Genomic DNA, 6,318 nt, shown 5'->3' on the forward strand with positions numbered 1-6,318 from the left:
AAATGTTATGTGGAAGATAACATGTGGAAGCATATAGTATGTAGTCTTTTGAAACTGCTAAGTCTCCTTAGCAATATGCATTTAAGATTCTTCTATGTTGCATGAATTAGCTCATTCCTTTTGATTGCTGAAGAATGTTTTATTGTATGGGTGTATCATAGTTTGTTTACCGATTCATTTGAGGCACATCTTAGTTGCTCCCAGATTTTGGTGATTATTAATAAAGCTGCTAGACACATTTATGTGCCGACTTTTGTGTAGACCTACATTTTCTAATCACTTGAGTAAATACCAGGGAGAGCAGTGGCTGCATGGGATGGGATGTTTATGTTCAGCTCTGTAATAATCTGCCAAAGTGAGTTCATATGTCCACAAACAATGAGGGATTACTGCTCTACATGCTTGCTAGCATTTGGTATTGTCAGATTTGGGTTTTGGCCATTCTTATGCATGTGTAGTGGTACCTTGTTTTTTTTTTTTTTTATTTAAAAAAAATTTTTTTTTCAACGTTTTTATTTTTATTTTTGGGACAGAGAGAGACAGAGCATGAACGGGGGAGGGGCAGAGAGAGAGGGAGACACAGAATCGGAAACAGGCTCCAGGCTCTGAGCCATCAGCCCAGAGCCCGACGCGGGGCTCGAACTCACGGAGCGCGAGATCGTGACCTGGCTGAAGTCTGACGCTTAACCGACTGCGCCACCCAGGCGCCCCAGTGGTACCTTGTTTTAATTTGCATTTCCCTAATAACAAATGGTGTTGAGCATCTTTTCATATGCGTTTATACCATCTATATATCTCCTTTGGCGAGTGGCCTGTTTGGGTCTTTTGCCCATTTTTTAATTGGCGTTGTTTTAAGTACTTTTTGTACGTCTGTGTATTTAAGACTTTATTAGATTTGTGGTTTGCAAATGTTTTCTCCCAGTCTGTGGTTTGTTGTTGGCATATGAATTTTGAAAGTTCTTTGGGTGATTCTGACCCTCTGGTTTTAAAGACCCAGATCTGATCGAGATAAGAGCATTGGGTCACTTCTCCTGCAGCTATCTTCTCTCCCTTTCCATCTCTTACTAGTCAGCCTCTCTGGGTCTTGATCGCCTCGTCTGTAAAATGAGGAATATTAAGTTACCTTCCAGAGAGCTGTTATCTTTCAATTTTCAGTTCTATGATTCCATGACCACCTGACCTTTTGAAACCCTCTTGGAATGCTACCAATATGCAGTTAGATCTCCTTACCTTTCTAATTGCTTTCACAAAGGAAAAGAACTGCATGAACCAGACATTGAGAGTCTTTAATTTCTTTGTGGAATTTTATTACTCCCACCGCCTAAAAGCTCAACTGTTATGATGGCATGCCTGAGTGAAATAAATCTGTCAGTGACTTTAAAATGACAATAGGACGAAAATCTACTGGATCTGATCTCAGAGGTACCGCTCACAAAAGTGCCCACCATGTTTACCATGTATTACAAATTTTGTACATTTGTAGGCAGGCGAGGAAACCATGGCAATTTAGAATTTCTCTATATCCTTCCTCTGTATAATTATTCCATCATGAAAGAGCAAACCCCATTTTCTATAAAAGTTTATTTTTCCTGCAAAAATGGTCCCTGAAGGACAAAACAGGAAAGTAACTCTAAGATATTAGAAAGACTCACAAAGAGTAGAGGTACAATACCTTGAAGATTATCTCCATTTGGAGTAATCTTAGGAAAGATATTAATGAACCTTAGAACAGTAACACAGAAAGTACAATAATAACTGCTAAAATTTCCTAACCAAAGAGAACTTGCAGAGGCTCTTAACCCCATCCCATGGTGTTATTAAATATGAAACATGAAGTCCTTTTTCCTTCACTTTTAGTATCTTGTATTATGGACTCAGATCTTGTAGAATGTTCTATTACCCATCTCGTTTCTGTTCTGGTCATGTGCCATTATGCCCATGTTGTCTTCTCTTAATGATTTTGTGGGAGTAGCACAGCACAGGCTATGGAATTAATTTTGAACTTTATTACTTACTAGCTGAGAAATTTTTTGACAAGTTCTTTACCCTCCCTAACTTTTGTTTCCTCATGTGTACCATGGAGATAATAATAGTACCTGCTTAGATTGCTGTGTCAAAGAAGCTAATGAAACATAAAGGTGCTTAGTGTGGTGCCTGGCATATATTTGTTGCTGCTGCTACTACTGCTGGCTTAGAGGAGGTCACCTAGGTGTTAATGTTTCAATTGAGAAGACTAGAGGGCCAAGGACATTTCAGGAGCCCAAGAAAGAGAATGTTGTTGAAATTTCCTGGCAAAGTCGTCCTTGTAGAGACTACTACCCTTCCCAGAAGGCTCAGAAAGAATAGAGTAGTAAGAAAGAGTCCCAGAGAGAAGGGCAGGGCGCCAATGACGGAGAGAGGGTCCTTCTGAGCAGGAAGGAGTGGGGAATAACACTAGATAATGTAGAGAGATCCCAGATGAAAGACTTTCTATTGGCTTTCTGATTACAGAAGTACATCGGTAGAGTAGTGAGGGAGACAGAGGAGAGCTGACAACTGGGGACCTAAGTCTGACCTGGGAATGATGTTGAAGTAGAGCGCCCAAGCAGAGGTTGCTCTCAAGAAGCTTTGTGGTGGGGGGAGGGGTGGAGTGGAAGCAGAACTATAAAGTGTAGCTAGAGAAGATCTAAGGCTTGAGTTTAATTTTTTTCAAGCTAGGAGAAACTTTAATATGTTTGTTTACAGAGGAGAAAGCCAGTAGAGAGTTAAAGATGGACCTTGGAGGAGATACAGGGGTGTTGAATGATAGCACAAGTTTTTTGAAGAGTTGGGAAGGCATGAGAATTCACATGGAGGAATTAGCTCTGGGCAAAACAAGGGACAGGATGGATGAGAAAGACAAGCTCATAGGTGGTGGGACAGGGAAGAAATTGGGAGTTTGTTCTTGCTGATCTTGGCTTTCCAGGAAGTAGGAAGATGGTGAGGGTGTTTGAGATGGTTTCAGGAGAGGGATAAAGGTTTTGAAAAGCTCCCCAGCAAATGAGTGGCAAGCTGAATAAGCAATATTGGGCATAGCTCAGTCTTCAATCATGTTTTCATTTGTAGGAGTTTTTCTAGCAGTTCTCAACAGCCTGACTATGGGAGCATCGTAGGTAGTTGGATATGAGCTGGAGTTTTTTTATAAACTTTTTGTGGTTTTGAAGCTTTCAAAAACAAAAAGTTGAAAGAATGAACTCCCCTATATCCTAAATGCAGATTCACCAATTATTAATATTTACACATTTGCCTTATCATTTTCATGTATGTGATATTTATGTTGTTGAACCATTGAATGTAAGTTAGACTTTGAGTGTTGAACCATAAACATTCCAGCATTTATCTCATAGGAACCATGACCACCTTCTACATAATGACCATACAACTATTACTCAAGAAATTTAACCTCAGGACAATAGTATTGAACGTATAGTCCATATTCAGGTTTCTTCAATTGTTTAAATATATATTTTTAAGATTTTTAAGTAATATCTATATCCAGTGTGGGGCTCAAATTCACAACCCCAAGATTAAGAGTCGTGTGATTCACCAAATGAAGCAGCCAGCCAAAAATTTGTAGCTTAAAAGAATACTCCAGGACTCACCAGGCATTGCATTCAGTGGAATTTTGGATCTCATTCAATATGGAAGGTTTTTTTAGCTTTGTCATTCATAACATTGATGTTTTTGGAACATACAGTCTAGTCTTTTTTTGAATGTCCCTCAGTTTTGATTTGTTTGTTTCCTTTTTGTAAACTTAGGTTCTGTTTCTAGCAGGAATACTACGTATGTGATGTGTCCTTATCCATGCATTGCATCAAGGAGCATATGTCCATCTACCCCATTGTTGATGATACGAACTTTCATCACTTGGTTAAGGCGGTATTTGCTAGGTTTCTTTGCTGTCAAGTTACGGTTTTCCCTTTTTTAATTGTTAAGAAATTTATGGGGAAATAGATGCTTAGAAACTATGTGTACTGTAAATATCCTATTCCTCTCTAATTTTCACTCAGTAGTTCTAGCATCCTTTGGTGATTCTTGCATGTATCAATTTTTATTATAGTTATAAATATTATTTTTCTAAATTATTCCTTCTATGCCTATCAGTTGGCTGGGATGTAGCTTTGGAGATTGGTTCAATGCAAAGGCAGGGTGTCAAAATGAAGAAGACCATGGGGAGATCATGAGTTATGCAATCTAGGCTGGCTAGGGAAGAAACTGAAACCAGAGGAGGTACACACGCGTGTTGGGTGTGTGTGTGTGTGTGTGTGTGTGTGTGTGTGTGTGTGTGTGTGTGTTTCACTGCAGAATAAATATCCTGGGAGCAGAGAGAGACCTGAAAAGGTCGGAAGTTGCAGTCAGAAGTTGGGATGCTGGAGTTTGAAATTTTTAGGATGGAGCTGTTCCAGGCTGTTGAAGGTCTAGGAGGTTGTCATGGATTCAGAAGATAGTTTGAATAGAGAGAAGGTCTTTTCATTAGGAGGAAGTGTAGGAATTCTAAGACCAAGGTATTGCATAAATCACCCATGTAGATGTTGAATTGGCCCAGGAAGATGGGGCAATTGGAGAAATTATATGAGCCAACTGCCGAAGTCCTTCATTGTTCAAGGTCTATAGTGGATCAGTCCTTAGATGATTGTAATAGTGGTGGGGAAATTGTGGAGGAGCCAGATGTCCTGGGCCCAAAAGGAGATGTCTTATTATGTGAATAAAGGAACAATGATTTAGCAGTAGGGATGGGGGTAAGAATCATCCTGTCTTTTTAACCTCTCCTAGTGTGGTGTGGCCACTGGGAATTGCCAACCATGCCCTTGGGTGTAGTGTATCTTTGAGGAGAGCCAGGCATTTTAGTAAAAGTGAAGAGCTGGAGAGAGCTTTGAGGAGAAGGAGGGAGATGCATGGCCTTGCTACTGTGGAGAGGATCAGAGGGCACAAGGGAAAGGGCAGTAGGATAGGTAGCCATAGGAATAGAGACAAAGAGGAGACAGGGAAGCTCAGGGTAATCTGAGATGAGATTACCTTGCAGGATAATTGAGGATTGGAGGCCAAAGGACAAAAAGAAAACAAGAGATTAGAGTTTGAGCTGAGGTCAGGATTGTGCCTGGACCTCTAGGGCATGTGTCAGCCCTTTTTCTGTAAATGACCGGCAAGCAAATATTTTCAGCTCTGTGGGCCATACATACAAGATGGCTGCTGTTATAGCATGAAAGCAGCCATAGATGATATGTGTTGCAATAGATGAATGAGAGCGGCTGTGTTCCAATAAAACTTTATTTATGGCTACTGAAATTTAATTTCGTATAATATTCATATCCCCAAATATTTTTGTTTTGATTTTTTTTTTCCGAAACATCTAAAAAATGTAGAACTTTTAGCCTGCAGGCTGTATGGTAGGAGACCTAGGGACTATACTTGGCCCGCAGGCCATAGTTCACTAATCCCTTCTCTAGGGTAAAGGTATAGGAATTTGTGTTAAAGCAGAGACTTAAGAGTCACTAGGGACATTTTGGGAGGGGAAGTAAAATATATCTTCTGATAATCACGAGTAACTGTTGGTAAAGTCCGTGGACTAAGAGTGCAGGCAGGCTATCAGGCTGCTAATACCAAAAAGAAAGAGAAAATTTAAGATGAACAATAAAAAAATATGATGAAGCAGTTACGCAGTTAGTGCAATTAGTGCTCGTTGTTTTAATTTTTTTAATGCTTTCAAAAATTTTGAATAAAAAGTATACGACAGATTTAAAACCAAATAGTATCTGGTGCCTTAGTTCAGTTTCTAGATATTCAGTAATTCTTCTGTTTTAATCCTCTGACCTTATGGGTCTCAACATCTCTCTCCGTTTAGTTCATCCAGATAATAACTCTGGTTTCCTCTGGGGTGGTGGAAGTGTGGTTGCCAGACTACCCAGGGTGTGAGAACGGATCTGGTCACCTAATTGCCCTGTGTGCAAAATAAAGGCTTTCAACCAACGCTTTCCTGACCATGCCACACTCGACTTCTTGCGCACTGGTCCCCCTGAGTATCCAGCCCCTCAGTAGGTACTTCTCCACTCTTAAGTTACTTACCACTCCTGCATTTGATTTTCGTCCTTTCAAATCTGTTGAACTCTTTCAACTGTGGCTCATGTCTCTCTTCTGATGTCCCTGTTTTGGTGGAGCTCCGGGAGGGAGAAGATAAATAGGTATGGTCAGCCCGCCATACATCCTCTTTTACTTTGAATAAGTGGCTGGTACTCCTAAATAGTGAAAAGCCTCTACCACCTTCCCTTTGTCTTGTACCTTTTTTTTTTTTTTTTTTTTTTT

The sequence above is a fragment of the Herpailurus yagouaroundi genome, unplaced genomic scaffold (genome assembly GCF_014898765.1).
Source record: "Herpailurus yagouaroundi ecotype Mexico unplaced genomic scaffold, PumYag 198, whole genome shotgun sequence".
Taxonomy (NCBI): domain Eukaryota; kingdom Metazoa; phylum Chordata; class Mammalia; order Carnivora; family Felidae; genus Herpailurus; species Herpailurus yagouaroundi.